General features: G+C 47.7%; 1 pseudogene; it reads right to left on the bottom strand.

Moving 5' to 3' along the window:
- Positions 1-22,009, bottom strand: part of LOC124020900 — a 142,477-nt pseudogene that overhangs the window by 5,696 nt on the left and 114,772 nt on the right.

The raw sequence follows: 22,009 nt of genomic DNA, 5'->3' as shown, positions 1-22,009 counted from the left end.
GGGTGCTCCTAAGGGTGCTCCTCGGGGTGCTCCTAGGGGTGCTCCTAAAAGTGTTATATAGACACTAGGGATGCTCCTAATTGTGTTATATAGACACTAGGGGTGCTCCTAGGGGTGCTCCTAATTGTGTTATATAGACACTAGGGGTGCTCCTAATTGTGTTATATAGACACTAGGGGTGCTCCTAGGGGTGCTCCTAAATGTGTTATATAGACACTAGGGGTGCTCCTAAATGTGTTATATAGACACTAGGGGTGCTCCTAATTGTGTTATATAGACACTAGGGGTGCTCCTAAATGTGTTATATAGACACTAGGGGTGCTCCTAATTGTGTTATATAGACACTAGGGGTGCTCCTAGGGGTGCTCCTAAATGTGTTATATAGACACTAGGGGTGCTCCTAGGGGTGCTCCTAAATGTGTTATATAGACACTAGGGGTGCTCCTAGGGGTGCTCCTAAATGTGTTATATAGACACTAGGGGTGCTCCTAGGGTGCTCCTAAATGTGTTATATAGACACTAGGGGTGCTCCTAGGGTGCTCCTAAATGTGTTATATAGACACTAGGGGTGCTCCTAGGGGTGCTCCTAATTGTGTTATATAGACACTTGGGGTGCTCCTAATTGTGTTATATAGACACTAGGGGTGCTCCTAAATGTGTTATATAGACACTAGGGGTGCTCCTAGGGGTGCTCCTAGGGGTGCTCCTAAATGTGTTATATAGACATTAGGGGTGCTCCTAAGGGTGCTCCTCGGGGTGCTCCTAGGGGTGCTCCTAAATGTGTTATATAGACACTAGGGGTGCTCCTAGGGGTGCTCCTAACTGTGTTATATAGACACTAGGGGTGCTCCTAGGGGTGCTCCTAACTGTGTTATATAGACACTAGGGGTGCTCCTAAATGTGTTATATAGACACTAGGGGTGCTCCTAAATGTGTTATATAGACACTAGGGGTGCTCCTAGGGGTGCTCCCAGGGGTGCTCCTAAATGTGTTATATAGACACTAGGGGTGCTCCTAGGGGTGCTCCTAGGGGTGCTCCTAAATGTGTTATATAGACACTAGGGGTGCTCCTAAATGTGTTATATAGACACTAGGGGTGCTCCTAGGGGTGCTCCTAATTGTGTTATATAGACACTAGGGGTGCTCCTAGGGGTGCTCCTAACTGTGTTATATAGACACTAGGGGTGCTCCTAGGGGTGCTCCTAACTGTGTTATATAGACACTAGGGGTGCTCCTAAATGTGTTATATAGACACTAGGGGTGCTCCTAGGGGTGCTCCTAATTGTGTTATATAGACACTAGGGGTGCTCCTAGGGGTGCTCCTAACTGTGTTATATAGACACTAGGGGTGCTCCTAGGGGTGCTCCTAACTGTGTTATATAGACACTAGGGGTGCTCCTAATTGTGTTATATAGACACTAGGGGTGCTCCTAGGGGTGCTCCTAAATGTGTTATATAGACACTAGGGGTGCTCCTAATTGTGTTATATAGACACTAGGAGTGCTCCTAAATGTGTTATATAGACACTAGGAGTGCTCCTAATTGTGTTATATAGACACTAGGAGTGCTCCTAAATGTGTTATATAGACACTAGGAGTGCTCCTAATTGTGTTATATAGACACTAGGAGTGCTCCTAAATGTGTTATATAGACACTAGGGGTGCTCCTAATTGTGTTATATAGACACTAGGGCTGCTCCTAGGGGTGCTCCTAAATGTGTTATATAGACACTAGGGGTGCTCCTAAATGTGTTATATAGACACTAGGGGTGCTCCTAGGGGTGCTCCTAATTGTGTTATATAGACACTAGGAGTGCTCCTAAATGTGTTATATAGACATTAGGGGTGCTCCTAAGGGTGCTCCTCGGGGTGCTCCTAGGGGTGCTCCTAAATGTGTTATATAGACACTAGGGGTGCTCCTAGGGGTGCTCCTAAATGTGTTATATAGACACTAGGGGTGCTCCCAGGGGTGCTCCTAACTGTATTATATAGACACTAGAGGTGCTCCTAAATGTGTTATATAGACACTAGGGGTGCTCCTAATTGTGTTATATAGACACTAGGGGTGCTCCTAGGGGTGCTCCTAGGGGTGCTCCTAAATGTGTTATATAGACATTAGGGGTGCTCCTAGGGGTGCTCCTAAATGTGTTATATAGACACTAGGGGTGCTCCTAAATGTGTTATATAGACACTAGGGGTGCTCCTAGGGGTGCTCCTAAATGTGTTATATAGACACTAGGGGTGCTCCTAGGGGTGCTCCTAAATGTGTTATATAGACACTAGGGGTGCTCCTAGGGGTGCTCCTAAATGTGTTATATAGACACTAGGGGTGCTCCTAGGGGTGCTCCTAATTGTGTTATATAGACACTTGGGGTGCTCCTAATTGTGTTATATAGACACTAGGGGTGCTCCTAAATGTGTTATATAGACACTAGGGGTGCTCCTAGGGGTGCTCCTAGGGGTGCTCCTAAATGTGTTATATAGACATTAGGGGTGCTCCTAAGGGTGCTCCTCGGGGTGCTCCTAGGGGTGCTCCTAAATGTGTTATATAGACACTAGGGGTGCTCCTAGGGGTGCTCCTAACTGTGTTATATAGACACTAGGGGTGCTCCTAGGGGTGCTCCTAACTGTGTTATATAGACACTAGGGGTGCTCCTAAATGTGTTATATAGACACTAGGGGTGCTCCTAAATGTGTTATATAGACACTAGGGGTGCTCCTAGGGGTGCTCCCAGGGGTGCTCCTAAATGTGTTATATAGACACTAGGGGTGCTCCTAGGGGTGCTCCTAGGGGTGCTCCTAAATGTGTTATATAGACACTAGGGGTGCTCCTAAATGTGTTATATAGACACTAGGGGTGCTCCTAGGGGTGCTCCTAATTGTGTTATATAGACACTAGGGGTGCTCCTAGGGTGCTCCTAACTGTGTTATATAGACACTAGGGGTGCTCCTAGGGGTGCTCCTAACTGTGTTATATAGACACTAGGGGTGCTCCTAAATGTGTTATATAGACACTAGGGGTGCTCCTAGGGTGCTCCTAATTGTGTTATATAGACACTAGGGTGCTCCTAGGGGTGCTCCTAACTGTGTTATATAGACACTAGGGGTGCTCCTAGGGGTGCTCCTAACTGTGTTATATAGACACTAGGGGTGCTCCTAATTGTGTTATATAGACACTAGGGGTGCTCCTAGGGGTGCTCCTAAATGTGTTATATAGACACTAGGGGTGCTCCTAATTGTGTTATATAGACACTAGGAGTGCTCCTAAATGTGTTATATAGACACTAGGAGTGCTCCTAATTGTGTTATATAGACACTAGGAGTGCTCCTAAATGTGTTATATAGACACTAGGAGTGCTCCTAATTGTGTTATATAGACACTAGGAGTGCTCCTAAATGTGTTATATAGACACTAGGGGTGCTCCTAATTGTGTTATATAGACACTAGGGCTGCTCCTAGGGGTGCTCCTAAATGTGTTATATAGACACTAGGGGTGCTCCTAAATGTGTTATATAGACACTAGGGGTGCTCCTAGGGGTGCTCCTAATTGTGTTATATAGACACTAGGAGTGCTCCTAAATGTGTTATATAGACATTAGGGGTGCTCCTAAGGGTGCTCCTCGGGGTGCTCCTAGGGGTGCTCCTAAATGTGTTATATAGACACTAGGGGTGCTCCTAGGGGTGCTCCTAAATGTGTTATATAGACACTAGGGGTGCTCCCAGGGGTGCTCCTAACTGTATTATATAGACACTAGAGGTGCTCCTAAATGTGTTATATAGACACTAGGGGTGCTCCTAATTGTGTTATATAGACACTAGGGGTGCTCCTAGGGGTGCTCCTAGGGGTGCTCCTAAATGTGTTATATAGACATTAGGGGTGCTCCTAGGGGTGCTCCTAAATGTGTTATATAGACACTAGGGGTGCTCCTAAATGTGTTATATAGACACTAGGGGTGCTCCTAGGGGTGCTCCTAAATGTGTTATATAGACACTAGGGGTGCTCCTAAATGTGTTACATAGACACTAGGGCTGCTCCTAAATGTGTTATATAGACACTAGGGGTGCTCCTAGGGGTGCTCCTAAATGTGTTATATAGACACTAGGGGTGCTCCTAAATGTGTTATATAGACACTAGGGGTGCTCCTAGGGGTGCTCCTAAATGTGTTATATAGACACTAGGGGTGCTCCTAGGGGTGCTCCTAATTGTGTTATATAGACACTAGGGGTGCTCCTAAATGTGTTATATAGACACTAGGGGTGCTCCTAGGGGTGCTCCTAGGGGTGCTCCTAGGGGTGCTCCTAAATGTGTTATATAGACACTAGGGGTGCTCCTAGGGGTGCTCCTAAATGTGTTATATAGACACTAGAGGTGCTCCTAGGGGTGCTCCTAAATGTGTTATATAGACACTAGGGGTGCTCCTAAATGTGTTATATAGACACTAGGGGTGCTCCTAGGGGTGCTCCTAAATGTGTTATATAGTCACTAGGGGTGCTCCTAAATGTGTTATATAGACACTAGGGGTGCTCCTAGGGGTGCTCCTAATTGTGTTATATAGACACTAGGGGTGCTCCTAATTGTGTTATATAGACACTAGGAGTGCTCCTAAATGTGTTATATAGACACTAGGAGTGCTCCTAATTGTGTTATATAGACACTAGGAGTGCTCCTAATTGTGTTATATAGACACTAGGGGTGCTCCTAAATGTGTTATATAGTCACTAGGAGTGCTCCTAAATGTGTTATATAGACACTAGGGGTGCTCCTAATTGTATAGACACTAGGAGTGCTCCTAAATGTGTTATATAGACATTAGGGGTGCTCCTAAATGTGTTATATAGACACTAGGGGTGCTCCTAAGGGTGCTCCTCGGGGTGCTCCTAGGGGTGCTCCTAAATGTGTTATATAGACACTAGGGGTGCTCCTAGGGGTGCTCCTAAATGTGTTATATAGACACTAGGGGTGCTCCCAGGGGTGCTCCTAACTGTATTATATAGACACTAGAGGTGCTCCTAAATGTGTTATATAGACACTAGGGGTGCTCCAAGGGGTGCTCCTAAATGTGTTATATAGACACTAGGGGTGCTCCTAAATGTGTTATATAGACACTAGGGCTGCTCCTAAATGTGTTATATAGACACTAGGGGTGCTCATAGGGGTGCTCCTAGGGGTGCTCCTAAATGTGTTATATAGACACTAGGGGTGCTCCTAGGGGTGCTCCTAATTGTGTTATATAGACACTAGGGGTGCTCCTAGGGGTGCTCCTAAATGTGTTATATAGACACTAGGGGTGCTCCTAAATGTGTTATATAGACACTAGGGGTGCTCCAAGGGGTGCTCCTAAATGTGTTATATAGACACTAGGGGTGCTCCTAGGGGTGCTCCTAGGGGTGCTCCTAAATGTGTTATATAGACACTAGGGGTGCTCCTAGGGGTGCTCCTAAATGTGTTATATAGACACTAGGGGTGCTCCTAGGGGTGCTCCTAAATGTGTTATATAGACACTAGGGGTGCTCCTAGGGTGCTCCTAAATGTGTTATATAGACACTAGGGGTGCTCCTAGGGTGCTCCTAAATGTGTTATATAGACACTAGGGGTGCTCCTAAATGTGTTATATAGTCACTAGGGTGCTCCTAGGGGTGCTCCTAAATGTGTTATATAGACACTAGGGGTGCTCCTAGGGGTGCTCCTAAATGTGTTATATAGACACTAGGGGTGCTCCTAGGGTGCTCCTAAATGTGTTATATAGACACTAGGGGTGCTCCTAAATGTGTTATATAGACAATAGGGGTGCTCCTAGGGTGCTCCTAAATGTGTTATATAGACACTAGGGGTGCTCCTAGGGGTGCTCCTAAATGTGTTATATAGACACTAGGGGTGCTCCTAAATGTGTTATATAGACACTAGGGGTGCTCCTAAATGTGTTATATAGACACTAGGGGTGCTCCTAAATGTGTTATATAGACACTAGGGATGCTCCTAAATGTGTTATATAGACACTAGGGGTGCTCCTAAATGTGTTATATAGACACTAGGGGTGCTCCTAAATGTGTTATATAGACACTAGGGGTGCTCCTAAATGTGTTATATAGACACTAGGGGTGCTCCTAGGGGTGCTCCTAAATGTGTTATATAGACACTAGAGGTGCTCCTAGGGGTGCTCCTAAATGTGTTATATAGACACTAGGGGTGCTCCTAGGGGTGCTCCTAAATGTGTTATATAGACACTAGGGGTGCTCCTAAATGTGTTATATAGACACTAGGGGTGCTCCTAGAGGTGCTCCTAATTGTGTTATATAGACACTACTCTTGACTTCAGACCTCTTGACTTCAGACCACCAATACAAATGTGATTTGAAATGGCGTCCTATTGCCTAAATAGTCCACTACTCTTGACTAGAGCCCTACGGGACGCAGGCAAAGTGTTGGTGGTCCAGTATACCTCGTTGTTGGCCAGCTGAAACCACGGCTGCTTCCCGTAGGTGAAGATCTCCCAGAGGATGACTCCAAAGCTCCAAACGTCACTTTCTGTTGTGAACTTTCTGTACATGATGCTCTCAGGGGCATCCAGCGGATCGGCAACATGGTGTGACCTCCGACCTGAAACAGGTTAACAGGACTATATTAGTATAGCGCTGTGTGACCTCCGACCTGAAACAGGTTAACAGGACTATATTCGTATAGCGCTGTGTTACCTGAAACAGGTTAGCAGCTAATCATGGGCCTGACAGCATCAACAAGACTGATGTTACTGTTGTAATCATGGACAGCATCAACAAGACTGAGGTTACTGTTGTCATCACGGACAGCATCAACAAGACTGATGTTACTGTTGTCATCACGGACAGCATCAACAAGGCTGATGTTACTGTTGTCATCATGGACAGCATCAACAAGACTGATGTTACTGTTGTAATCATGGACAGCATCAACAAGACTGATGTTACTGTTGTAATCATGGACAGCATCAACAAGACTGATGTTACTGTTGTAATCATAGACAGCATCAACAAGACTGATGTTACTGTTGTAATCATGGACAGCATCAACAAGACTGATGTTACTGTTGTAATCACGGACAGCATCAACTAGACTGTTACTGTTGTAATCATGGACAGCATCAACAAGACTGTTACTGTTGTCATCATGGACAGCATCAACAAGACTGTTACTGTTGTAATCATGGACAGCATCAACAAGACTGTTACTGTTGTCATCATGGACAGCATCAACTAGACTGATGTTACTGTTGTAATCATGGACAGCATCAACAAGACTGTTACTGTTGTCATCATGGACAGCATCAACAAGACTGATGTTACTGTTGTAATCATGGACAGCATCAACAAGACTGATGTTACTGTTGTCATCATGGACAGCATCAACAAGACTGTTACTGTTGTCATCATAGACAGCATCAACTAGACTGATGTTACTGTTGTCATCATGGACAGCATCAACTAGACTGATGTTACTGTTGTAATCATGGACAGCATCAACTAGACTGATGTTACTGTTGTCATCATGGACAGCATCAACAAGACTGATGTTACTGTTGTAATCACGGACAGCATCAACAAGACTGATGTTACTGTTGTAATCATGGACAGCATCAACAAGACTGATGTTACTGTTGTCATCATGGACAGCATCAACAAGACTGTTACTGTTGTAATCATGGACAGCATCAACAAGACTGATGTTACTGTTGTCATCATGGACCATCTAGACTCTCTCCCATCTAGACTCTCCCCAGGCCTGATAACCATCTAGACTCTCCCCAGGCCTGATAAACATCTAGACTCTCCCCAGGTCTGATACCCATCTAGACTCTCCCCAGGCCTGATAAACATCTAGACTCTCCCCAGGTCTGATACCCATCTAGACTCTCCCCAGGCCTGATAACCATCTAGACTCTCCCCAGGCCTGATAAACATCTAGACTCTCCCCAGGCCTGATAACCATCTAGACTCTCCCCAGGCCTGATAACCATCTAGACTCTCCCCAGGCCTGATAAACATCTAGACTCTCCCCAGGGCTGATAACCATCTAGACTCTCCCCAGGGCTGATAACCATCTAGACTCTCCCCAGGGCTGATAACCATCTAGACTCTCCCCAGGGCTGATAACCATCTAGACTCTCCCCAGGCCTGATAAACATCTAGACTCTCCCCAGGTCTGATAACCATCTAGACTCTCCCCAGGGCTGATAACCATCTAGACTCTCCCCAGGACTGATAACCATCTAGACTCTCCCCAGACCTGATAACCATCTAGACTCTCCCCAGGCCTGATAACTATCTAGACTCTCCCCAGGACTGATAACCATCTAGACTCTCCCCAGGCCTGATAACCATCTAGACTCTCCCCAGGCCTGATAACCATCTAGACTCTCCCCAGGCCTGATAACCATCTAGACTCTCCCCAGGCCTGATAACCAACTAGACTCTCCCCAGGGCTGATAACCATCTAGACTCTCCCCAGGCCTGATAACCATCTAGACTCTCCCCAGGCCTGATAACCATCTAGACTCTCCCCAGGCCTGATAACCATCTAGACTCTCCCCAGGCCTGATAACCATCTAGACTCTCCCCAGGCCTGATAACCATCTAGACTCTCCCCAGGCCTGATAACCATCTAGACTCTCCCCAGGCCTGATAACCAACTAGACTCTCCCCAGGCCTGATAACCAACTAGACTCTCCCCAGGCCTGATAACCAACTAGACTCTCCCCAGGCCTGATAACCAACTAGACTCTCCCCATATATCCTGATGCCCTTTTTTCACGGTCCTGATGCATTTAAAGGATGACTTGATCAAAGGAGTTACATGCGCCACACACGGAGTGTACTGCACTACTTTGCTTTATCTTGGCCAGGTCGCAGTTGAGAAATGAGATAGATATATATATATATTTCAGATGTCTCTCTCACACGTTCATTACGTGAGGTTTTTGGGAAGAACAGAAATTCACCAGATTGTAACAATAACATGTTGACATGAGGCAGCTTCCTCCACTGAGAACCAAGAGGGACACTACACCCCCTCGTGGACTACCCCACTGTGTTTACTTCAAGAGAGGCACTACGCCCCCTTGTGGACTGCCCCACTGTGTTTACTTCAAGAGAGGCACTACGCCCCCTCGTGGACTGCCTCACTGTGTTTACTTCAAGAGGGGCACTACGCCCCCTCGTGGACTGCCTCACTGTGTTTACTTCAAGAGGGGCACTACGCCCCCTCGTGGACTGCCTCACTGTGTTTACTTCAAGAGGGGCACTACGCCCCCTCGTGGACTGCCTCACTGTGTTTACTTCAAGAGGGGCACTACGCCCCCTCGTGGACTGCCCCACTGTGTTTACTTATCATATAAGGACATTTTTTTGCTCTAGATTGAAAACTTCTTTGGGCTAGGGGGCAGTATTTTCACGTCCGGATGAAAAGCGTGCCCAAAGTAAACTGCCTGCCACTCAGGCCCAGATGCTAGGATATGCATATCATTATTAGATTTGGATAGAAAACACTCTAAACCTCTAAAACTGTTAGAATAATGTCTGTGAGTATAACAGAACTGAGTTGGCAGGCGTAACCCCAGGCACAATCCAACCTGGGATTTTTTTTTTTAGGTCTATCTGTTTTGCATTAGATTTCTATGGTAAGACGTTTTTAATAGGAATCTGCTTGTAGTTCCTATGGCTTCCACTAGAGGTCAACAGTCTTCAGAAATTGGTTGATGTTTTTCCTTTGAGAAATGAAGAAGTAGCCCTGCTCTTCCATGTGTCACTCCAGGTGACCTGGAACTCACTTTGTTTTTTTTCGTTATTTCTGACTTTTGTGTCATGCCTGGCTGGTTGAAATATGATTTTCATGTGTTTGTATGCTGGGTGCTGTCCTCAGATAATCGCCCGGTCTGCTTTCGCCGTGAAGCCTTTTTGAAACCTGACACTGGGGCTGGATGAACAAGAAGTTCAGCTGTATTTTGATGCATAACACGTGTATGTTTTATGAAGTCTTATTATTAATATTTCTGTTTGTGAATTTGCTGCAATTTCACTGAATGTTGTCCAATCGATCCCGTTACCGGGATTCGAGCGGGAAGGGATCACTAAGGAGTTAAAGGAAATGGCACAGGTTTCATAAAATATCAAATCTCTCAGTCCAAATGCTATAGTCCATCCATACATGAGTCCTTACCCTGTAGTAGTCTGTGCTGTAGATGTCTCTGGACATCCCGAAGTCTCCTATCTTCACCAAAAGCCCGTTGCCCACTAGACAGTTCCTGGTGGCCAGGTCTCTGTGGACAAAGTGCTGGGAGGCCAGGTACATAATGCCGGCTGAGATCTGGGTAGCGATGTGTAACATCTGGGACAGACCCAGCTCTCCGTCAGTTTGAACGGGATGGCCATCCACAAGGATCATAGCATGTGGACCATGGACTCTGGAGAAAGAGAAACATAAACCTTCATCTATACAGTATGTAGAGGCTGGCCATCTGGACCATGGACTCTGGAGAGAGAGAAACATTAACCTTCATCTATACAGTATGTAGAGGCTGGCCATCTGGACCATGGACTCTGGAGAGAGAGAAACATTAACCTTCATCTATACAGTCTGTAGAGGCTGGCCATCTGGACCATGGACTCTGGAGAGAGAGAAACATAAACCTTCATCTATACAGTATGTAGAGGCTGGCCATCTGGACCATGGACTCTGGAGAGAGAAACATTAACCTTCATCTATACAGTATGTAGAGGCTGGCCATCTGGACCATGGACTCTGGAGAGAGAAAACATAAACCTTCATCTATACAGTATGTAGAGGCTGGCCATCTGGACCATGGACTCTGGAGAGAGAGAAACATAAACCTTCATCTATACAGTATGTAGAGGCTGGCCATCTGGACCATGGACTCTGGAGAGAGAGAAACATTAACCTTCATCTATACAGTCTGTAGAGGCTGGCCATCTAGACCATGGACTCTGGAGAGGGAGATACGGAACAGAACAGAGGAGTAGTAGAGACAGAGGAGGAGTAGAGACAGAGGGCTAGTAGAGACAGAGGAGTAGTAGAGACAGAGGAGTAGTAGAGACAGAGGAGTAGTAGAGACAGAGGAGGAGTAGAGACAGAGGAGGAGTAGAGACAGAGGAGGAGTAGAGACAGAGGAGGAGTAGAGACAGAGGAGGAGTAGAGACAACCTGCCCGCTTGACCCTATCCCCTCCTCTCTTCTCCAGACCATTTCCGGAGACCTTCTCCCTTACCTCACCTCGCTCATCAACTCATCCCTGACCGTTGGCTACGTCCCTTCCGTCTTCAAGAGAGCGAGAGTTGCACCCCTTCTGAAAAAACCTACACTCGATCCCTCCGATGTCAACAATTACAGACCAGTATCCCTTCTTTCTTTTCTCTCCAAAACTCTTGAACGTGCCGTCCTTGGCCAGCTCTCCCGCTATCTCTCTCTGAATGACCTTCTTGATCCAAATCAGTCAGGTTTCAAGACTAGTCATTCAACTGAGACTGCTCTCCTCTGTATCACGGAGGCGCTCCGCACTGCTAAAGCTAACTCTCTCTCCTCTGCTCTCATCCTTCTAGATCTATCGGCTGCCTTCGATACTGTGAACCATCAGATCCTCCTCTCCACCCTCTCCGAGTTGGGCATCTCCGGCGCGGCCCACGCTTGGATTGCGTCCTACCTGACAGGTCGCTCCTACCAGGTGGCGTGGCGAGAATCTGTCTCCTCACCACGCGCTCTCACCACTGGTGTCCCCCAGGGCTCTGTTCTTGGCCCTCTCCTATTCTCGCTATACACCAAGTCACTTGGCTCTGTCATAACCTCACATGGTCTCTCTTATCATTGCTATGCAGACGACACACAATTAATCTTCTCCTTTCCCCCTTCTGATGACCAGGTGGCGAATCGCATCTCTGCATGTCTGGCAGACATATCAGTGTGGATGACGGATCACCACCTCAAGCTGAACCTCGGCAAGACGGAGCTGCTCTTCCTCCCGGGGAAGGACTGCCCGTTCCATGATCTCGCCATCACGGTTGACAACTCCAGTGTGTCCTCCTCCCAGAGCGCCAAGAACCTTGGCGTGATCCTGGACAACACCCTGTCGTTCTCAACTAACATCAAGGCGGTGGCCCGTTCCTGTAGGTTCATGCTCTACAACATCCGCAGAGTACGACCCTGCCTCACACAGGAAGCGGCGCAGGTCCTAATCCAGGCACTTGTCATCTCCCGTCTGGATTACTGCAACTCGCTGTTGGCTGGGCTCCCTGCCTGTGCCATTAAACCCCTTCAACTCATCCAGAACGCCGCAGCCCGTCTGGTGTTCAACCTTCCCAAGTTCTCTCACGTCACCCCGCTCCTCCGTTCTCTCCACTGGCTTCCAGTTGAAGCTCGCATCCGCTACAAGACCATGGTGCTTGCCTACGGAGCTGTGAGGGGAACGGCACCTCAGTACCTCCAGGCTCTGATCAGGCCCTACACCCAAACAAGGGCACTGCGTTCATCCACCTCTGGCCTGCTCGCCTCCCTACCACTGAGGAAGTACAGCTCCCGCTCAGCCCAGTCAAAACTGTTCGCTGCCCTGGCCCCCAATGGTGGAACAAACTCCCTCACGACGCCAGGACAGCGGAGTCAATCACCACCTTCCGGAGACACCTGAAACCCCACCTCTTTAAGGAATACCTAGGATAGGTTAAGTAATCCCTCTCACCCCACCCCCCCTAAGTTTTAGATGCACTATTGTTAAGTGACTGTCCCACTGGATGTCATAAGGTGAATGCACCAATTTGTAAGTCGCTCTGGATAAGAGCGTCTGCTAAATGACTTAAATGTAAATGTAAATGAAATGTAAATGAGACAGAGGAGGAGTAGAGACAGAGGAGGAGTAGAGACAGAGGAGTAGTAGAGACAGAGGAGGAGTAGAGACAGAGGAGGAGTAGAGACAGAGGAGGAGTAGAGACAGAGGAGGAGTAGAGACAGAGGAGGAGTAGAGACAGAGGAGGAGTAGAGACAGAGGGGGAGTAGAGACAGAGGGGAGTAGAGACAGAGGAGGAGTAGAGACAGAGGAGGAGTAGAGACAGAGGAGGAGTAGAGACAGAGGGGAGTAGAGACAGAGGAGGAGTAGAGACAGAGGAGGAGTAGAGACAGAGGAGTAGTAGAGACAGAGGAGTAGTAGAGACAGAGGAGGAGTAGAGACAGAGGAGTAGTAGAGACAGAGGAGGAGTAGAGACAGAGGAGGAGTAGAGACAGAGGAGGAGTAGAGACAGAGGAGGAGTAGAGACAGAGGAGGAGTAGAGACAGAGGAGGAGTAGAGACAGAGGGGGAGTAGAGACAGAGGAGGAGTAGAGACAGAGGAGGAGTAGAGACAGAGGAGGAGTAGAGACAGAGGAGGAGTAGAGACAGAGGAGGAGTAGAGACAGAGGAGGAGTAGAGACAGAGGAGTAGTAGAGACAGAGGAGGAGTAGAGACAGAGGAGGAGTAGAGACAGAGGAGGAGTAGAGACAGAGGAGGAGTAGAGACAGAGGAGTAGTAGAGACAGAGGAGTAGTAGAGACAGAGGAGGAGTAGAGACAGAGGAGGAGTAGAGACAGAGGAGGAGTAGAGACAGAGGAGGAGTAGAGACAGAGGGGGAGTAGAGACAGAGGAGGAGTAGAGACAGAGGAGGAGTAGAGACAGAGGACATTTTTGCTTTCTTTTTGTTCTAAATAGAGACGGCATGTTGGATTGTGTAAAAATGCAGGAAATTAGCTTTAGATTCCCCCCAAATATTCCAGACCTCCCGTCAGGTTATGTCCCCCCACTTCTAAAACCAAAGAGGCGCCCCTGTGTACCAGCATTGTTCCTATACCACTACCTGAGGAACTTGTTGAGGTCCCCATTCTTCATGTACTCAAACACCATGATGAGGGGATCTCCATCCACACAGACCCCATAGAACTTAACAATGTGGTCGTGCTGGAGGTTGGTGAGCAGCTCAGCTTCTCTCTGGAAGTCTTTTCTGGCTGACAGGTTGGGGTCCTTCAGGCTCTGGGAACCAAAGGGACACCAACCTGATGGTTTCAGGGTCTGTGGATGAGATGGAGAAGTACTGTTGGTTTACAGACGGAACTACAGCATATAGACAACAGACAGGTTGGGGTCCTTCAGGCTCTGGGAACCAAAGGGACACGCTGATGGTTTCAGGGTCTGTGGATGAGATGGAGAAGTACTGTTGGTTTACAGACGGAACTACAGCATATAGACAACAGACAGGTTGGGGTCCTTCAGGCTCTGGGAACCAAAGGGACACGCTGATGGTTTCAGGGTCTGTGGATGAGATGGAGAAGTACTGTTGGTTTACAGAACGGAACTACAGCATATAGACAACAGACAGGTTGGGGTCCTTCAGGCTCTGGGAACCAAAGGGACACCAACCTGATGGTTTCAGGGTCTGTGGATGAGATGGAGAAGTACTGTTGGTTTACAGACGGAACTACAGCATATAGACAACAGACAGGTTGGGGTCCTTCAGGCTCTGGGAACCAAAGGGACACCAACCTGATGGTTTCAGGGTCTGTGGATGAGATGGAGAAGTACTGTTGGTTTACAGATGGAACTACAGCATATAGACAACAGACAGGTTGGGGTCCTTCAGGCTCTGGGAACCAAAGGGACACGCTGATGGTTTCAGGGTCTGTGGATGAGATGGAGAAGTACTGTTGGTTTACAGATGGAACTACAGCATATAGACAACAGACAGGTTGGGGTCCTTCAGGCTCTGGGAACCAAAGGGACACGCTGATGGTTTCAGGGTCTGTGGATGAGATGGAGAAGTACTGTTGGTTTACAGACGGAACTACAGCATATAGACAACAGACAGGTTGGGGTCCTTCAGGCTCTGGGAACCAAAGGGACACCAACCTGATGGTTTCAGGGTCTGTGGATGAGATGGAGAAGTACTGTTGTTTTACTGCTGGTACTACTGTAGTAGTAAACACATTGATATCAGGCATCTTATAGACAACAGACAGGTTGAGGTCCTTCAGGCTCTGGGAACCAAAGGGACACCAACCTGATGGTTTCAGGGTCTGTGGATGAGATGGAGAAGTACTGTTGTTTTACTGCTGGTACTACTGTAGTAGTAAACACATTGATATCAGGCATCTTATAGACAACAGACAGGTTGAGGTCCTTCAGGGTCTGGGAAGAAGAGAGATGTACTGTTGGTATTCTGCTGGATGATGTCTGTAAATTACCAGTAGGTCTTCAGTTATACAAACCTAAAAAACACCTCATCACTCAGTAACATCCCCTCATCACTCAGTAACATCCCCTCATCACTCAGTAACATCCCCTCATCACTCAGTAACATCCCCTCATCACTCAGTAACATCCCCTCATCACTCAGTAACATCCCCTCATCACTCAGTAACATCCCCTCATCACTCAGTAACATCACATCCCCTCATCACTCAGTAACATCACATCCCCTCATCACTCAGTAACATCCCCTCATCACTCAGTAACATCCCCTCATCACTCAGTAACATCCCCTCATCAGTCAGTAACATCCCTCATCACTCAGTAACAACCCTCATCACTCAGTAACATCCCCTCATCACTCAGTAACATCCCCTCATCAGTCAGTAACATCCCCTCATCAGTCAGTAACATCCCCTCATCACTCAGTAACATCCCCTCATCACTCAGTAACATCCCCTCATCACTCAGTAACATCCCCTCATCACTCAGTAACATCCCCTCATCACTCAGTAACATCCCCTCATCACTCAGTAACATCCCCTCATCACTCAGTAACATCCCGTCATCACTCAGTAACATCACCTCATCACTCAGTAACATCCCCTCATCACTCAGTAACATCCCCTCATCACTCAGTAACATCCCCTCATCACTCAGTAACATCACATCCCCTCATCACTCAGTAACATCACATCCCCTCATCACTCAGTAACATCCCCTCATCACTCAGTAACATAACATCCCCTCATCACTCAGTAACATCCCGTCATCACTCAGTAACATCCCGTCATCACTCAGTAACATCACCTCATCACTCAGTAACATCCCCTCATCACTCAGTAACATCCCCTCATCACTCAGTAACATCCCCTCATCACTCAGTAACATCCCGTCATCACTCAGTAACATCACCTCATCACTCAGTAACATCCCCTCATCACTCAGTAACATCCCCTCATCACTCAGTAACATCCCCTCATCACTCAGTAACATCACATCCCCTCATCACTCAGTAACATAACATCCCCTCATCACTCAGTAACATCCCCTCATCACTCAGTAACATCCCCTCATCACTCAGTAACATCACATCCCCTCATCACTCAGTAACATCCCCTCATCACTCAGTAACATCCCCTCATCACTCAGTAACATCCCCTCATCACTCAGTAACATCCCCTCATCACTCAGTAACATCACATCCCCTCATCACTCAGTAACATCACATCCCCTCATCACTCAGTAACATCACATCCCCTCATCACTCAGTAACATCACATCCCCTCATCACTCAGTAACATCACATCCCCTCATCACTCAGTAACATCCCCTCATCACTCAGTAACATCCCCTCATCACTCAGTAACATCCCCTCATCACTCAGTAACATCCCCTCATCACTCAGTAACATCCCCTCATCACTCAGTAACATCCCCTCATCACTCAGTAACATCCCCTCATCACTCAGTAACATCACCTCATCACTCAGTAACATCCCCTCATCACTCAGTAACATCCCCTCATCACTCAGTAACATCCCCTCATCACTCAGTAACATCCCCTCATCACTCAGTAACATCCCCTCATCACTCAGTAACATCCCCTCATCACTCAGTAACATCACCTCATCAGTCAGTAACATCACCTCATCAGTCAGTAACATCACATCCCCTCATCACTCAGTAACATCCCCTCATCACTCAGTAACATCCCCTCATCACTCAGTAACATCCCTCATCACTCAGTAACATCACATCCCCTCATCACTCAGTAACATCCCCTCATCACTCAGTAACATCACATCCCCTCATCACTCAGTAACATCCCCTCATCACTCAGTAACATCCCCTCATCACTCAGTAACATCCCCTCATCACTCAGTAACATCCCCTCATCACTCAGTAACATCACATCCCCTCATCACTCAGTAACATCACATCCCCTCATCACTCAGTAACATCCCCTCATCACTCAGTAACATCCCCTCATCACTCAGTAACATCCCCTCATCACTCAGTAACATCCCCTCATCACTCAGTAACATCCCCTCATCACTCAGTAACATCCCCCCTCATCACTCAGTAACATCACATCCCCTCATCACTCAGTAACATCACATCCCCTCATCACTCAGTAACATCCCCTCATCACTCCATCACATCCCTCATCACTCAGTAACATCCCCTCATCACTCAGTAACATCACATCCCTCATCACTCAGTAACATCCCCTCATCACTCCATCCCCTCATCACTCAGTAACATCCCCTCATCACTCAGTAACATCACATCCCTCATCACTCAGTAACATCCCCTCATCACTCAGTAACATCCCCTCATCACTCAGTAACATCCCCTCATCACTCAGTAACATCACATCCCCTCATCACTCAGTAACATCCCCTCATCACTCAGTAACATCCCTCATCACTCAGTAACATCCCCCTCATCACTCAGTAACATCCCCTCATCACTCAGTAACATCCCTCATCACTCAGTAACATCCCCTCATCACTCAGTAACATCCCCTCATCACCAGTCATCCCCTCATCACTCAGTAACATCCCCTCATCACTCAGTAACATCCCCTCATCACTCAGTAACATCCCCTCATCACTCAGTAACATCCCCTCATCACTCAGTAACATCACATCCCCTCATCACTCATCCCCTCATCACAGTAACATCCCCTCATCACTCAGTAACATCACATCCCCTCATCACTCAGTAACATCCCCTCATCACTCAGTAACATCCCCTCATCACTCAGTAACATCCCCTCACATCCATCATCATCCCCTCATCACTCAGTAACATCACATCCCCTCATCACTCAGTAACATCCCCTCATCACTCAGTAACATCCCCTCATCACTCAGTAACATCCCCTCATCACTCAGTAACATCACATCCCCTCATCACTCAGTAACATCCCCTCATCACTCAGTAACATCCCCTCATCACTCAGTAACATCCCCTCATCACTCAGTAACATCCCCTCATCACTCAGTAACATCACATCCCATCATCACTCAGTAACATCACATCCCATCATCACTCAGTAACATCCCCTCATCACTCAGTAACATCCCCTCATCACTCAGTAACATCACATCCCCTCATCACTCAGTAACATCACATCCCCTCATCACTCAGTAACATCCCCTCATCACTCAGTAACATCCCCTCATCACTCAGTAACATCCCCTCATCACTCAGTAACATCCCCTCATCACTCAGTAACATCCCCTCATCACTCAGTAACATCCCCTCATCACTCAGTAACATCCCCTCATCACTCAGTAACATCACATCCCCTCATCACTCAGTAACATCCCCTCATCACTCAGTAACATCACATCCCCTCATCACTCAGTAACATCCCCTCATCACTCAGTAACATCACATCCCCTCATCACTCAGTAACATCACATCCCCTCATCACTCAGTAACAACACAACGCATGGTCACAGTGTTCTGTTGACTATCTGGACCAGTAATACCAGACAGCAGGGTCACAGTGTTCTGGTGACTCCTCTAAACAAACTGTCTGGACCAGTAATACCAGACAGCATGGTCACAGTGTTCTGGTGACTCCTCTAAACAAACTGTCTGGACCAGTAATACCAGACAGCATGGTCACAGTGTTCTGGTGACTCCTCTAAACAAACTGTCTGGACCCAGAGGAGAAACATTTACTGAGAATGCATCCACACTGGCGTCCTAATCCCATTATAGTGCACTATTTTTTCCCAGAGCCCCTATGGACCTTGGTCAAATGTAGTGCACTACATAGGGAATAGGATGCAAATGTAGTGCACTACACAGGGAATAGGATGCAAATGTAGTGCACTACACAGGGAATAGGATGCCATTGAGGATACAGACTCAGTAAATGTTTCTCCTCTGGGCGTCAGTCCAACATAATAACTACGAGTGCTTAGACACGATAATAACAGGAAGAGAACTGCAGGGTTTCAGTTGGTTGACATAAGGTGATATTCTGTTTTATCTTCTATTCCAACGGAGATGGAAGAAGATTTAAGTGTTTGAAAGCAAACAGACATCGTACCTTTCCCACAACAGACACCATTCCTTTCCCACCACAGACACCGTTCCTTTCCCACCACAGACAACATTCCTATCCCACCACACCACAGACACCATTCCTTTCCCACCACAGACACCATTCCTTTCCCACCACACAACAGACACCATTCCTTTCCCACCACAGACACCATTCCTTTCCCACCACACAACAGACACCATTCCTTTCCCACAACAGACACCATTCCTTTCCCACAACAGACACCATTCCTTTCCCACAACAGACACCATTCCTTTCCCACCACACAACAGACACCGTTCCTTTCCCACCACAGACACCGTTCCTTTCCCACCACAGACACCATTCCTTTCCCACCACACAACAGACACCGTTCCTTTCCCACCACAGACACCATTCCTTTCCCACCACACAACAGACACCATTCCTTTCCCACAACAGACACCATTCCTTTCCCACAACAGACACCATTCCTTTCCCACAACAGACACCATTCCTTTCCCACCACACAACAGACACCGTTCCTTTCCCACCACAGACACCGTTCCTTTCCCACCACAGACACCATTCCTTTCCCACCACACAACAGACACCGTTCCTTTCCCACCACAGACAACATTCCTTTCCCACCACACAACAGACACCGTTCCTTTCCCACCACACAACAGACACCGTTCCTTTCCCACCACAGACACCATTCCTTTCCCACCACACAACAGACACCGTTCCTTTCCCACCACAGACACCGTTCCTTTCCCACCACAGACACCATTCCTTTCCCACCACAGACAACATTCCTTTCCCACCACACAACAGACACCATTCCTTTCCCACCACAGACAACATTCCTTTCCCACCACACAACAGACACCATTCCTTTCCCACCACAGACACCATTCCTTTCCCACCACACAACAGACACCATTCCTTTCCCACAACAGACACCGTTCCTTTCCCACCACAGACACCGTTCCTTTCCCACCACAGACACCATTCCTTTCCCACAACAGACACCGTTCCTTTCCCACAACAGACACCATTCCTTTCCCACAACAGACACCATTCCTTTCCCACAACAGACACCGTTCCTTTCCCACAACAGACACCATTCCTTTCCCACCACACAACAGACACCATTCCTTTCCCACCACAGACACCATTCCTTTCCCACCACACAACAGACACCATTCCTTTCCCACAACAGACACCGTTCCTTTCCCACCACAGACACCATTCCTTTCCCACAACAGACACCATTCCTTTCCCACCACACAACAGACACCATTCCTTTCCCACAACAGACACCGTTCCTTTCCCACCACAGACACTATTCCTTTCCCACAACAGACACCGTTCCTTTCCCACAACAGACACCGTTCCTTTCCCACCACAGACACCATTCCTTTCCCACAACAGACACCGTTCCTTTCCCACAACAGACACCGTTCCTTTCCCACAACAGACACCGTTCCTTTCCCACAACAGACACCGTTCCTTTCCCACAACAGACACCATTCCTTTCCCACCACAGACACCATTCCTTTCCCACCACACAACAGACACCGCTCCTTTCCCACAACACAACAGACACCGCTCCTTTCCCACAACAGACACCGTTCCTTTCCCACAACACAACAGACACCGTTCCTTTCCCACAACAGACACCGTTCCTTTCCCACCACACAACAGACACCGTTCCTTTCCCACCACACAACAGACACCGTTCCTTTCCCACAACAGACACCATTCCTTTCCCACAACACAACAGACACCGTTCCTTTCCCACAACAGACACCGTTCCTTTCCCACCACACAACAGACACCGTTCCTTTCCCACAACAGACACCATTCCTTTCCCACAACACAACAGACACAGTTCCTTTCCCACAACAGACACCGTTCCTTTCCCACCACACAACAGACACCGTTCCTTTCCCACAACAGACACCATTCCTTTCCCACAACACAACAGACACCGTTCCTTTCACACAACAGACACCATTCCTTTCACACAACAGACACCATTCCTTTCTGTGTCTGTGTCTGTTTGGGGATCCCTCCTAATGAGAACCATTTACCACAGACAGTACTGTGTCTGTTTGGGGGATCCCTCCTAATGAGAACCATTTACCACAGACAGTACTGTGTCTGTTTGGGGGATCCCTCCTAATGAGAACCATTTACCACAGACAGTACTGTGTCTGTTTGGGGGATCCCTCCTTACCTTGACAGCCACCAGCATGGTATCCTTGGTGGGGATCAGGTTGTAGCACTCAGCCAGGAAGACCTTTCCGAACGCCCCCTCTCCCAGCTCCCTCTTCAGGAGGATGTCCCTGCGCTTAATGTGCTGTATGTCTGGGGACAAACACACAGACAGAGTGAGTCTGGAGGGAGGGGGGACAAACACACAGACAGAGTGAGTCTGGAGGAGACAAACACACACAGACAGAGTGAGTCTGGAGGGGACAAACACACACAGACAGAGTGAGTCTGGAGGGAGGGGGGACAAACACACACAGACAGAGTGAGTCTGGAGGGGACAAACACACACAGACAGAGTGAGTCTGGAGGGGACAAACACACACAGACAGAGTGAGTCTGGAGGGGACAAACACACACAGACAGAGTGAGTCTGGAGGGGACAAACACATACAGACAGAGTGAGTCTGGAGGGGACAAACACACAGACAGAGTGAGTC

This window comes from Oncorhynchus gorbuscha, unplaced genomic scaffold (genome assembly GCF_021184085.1).
Source record: "Oncorhynchus gorbuscha isolate QuinsamMale2020 ecotype Even-year unplaced genomic scaffold, OgorEven_v1.0 Un_scaffold_979, whole genome shotgun sequence".
Taxonomy (NCBI): Eukaryota; Metazoa; Chordata; class Actinopteri; order Salmoniformes; family Salmonidae; genus Oncorhynchus; species Oncorhynchus gorbuscha.
The sequence above is the reverse complement of the archived record's forward strand: the minus strand, read 5'-3'. Positions and strand labels throughout refer to the sequence as shown.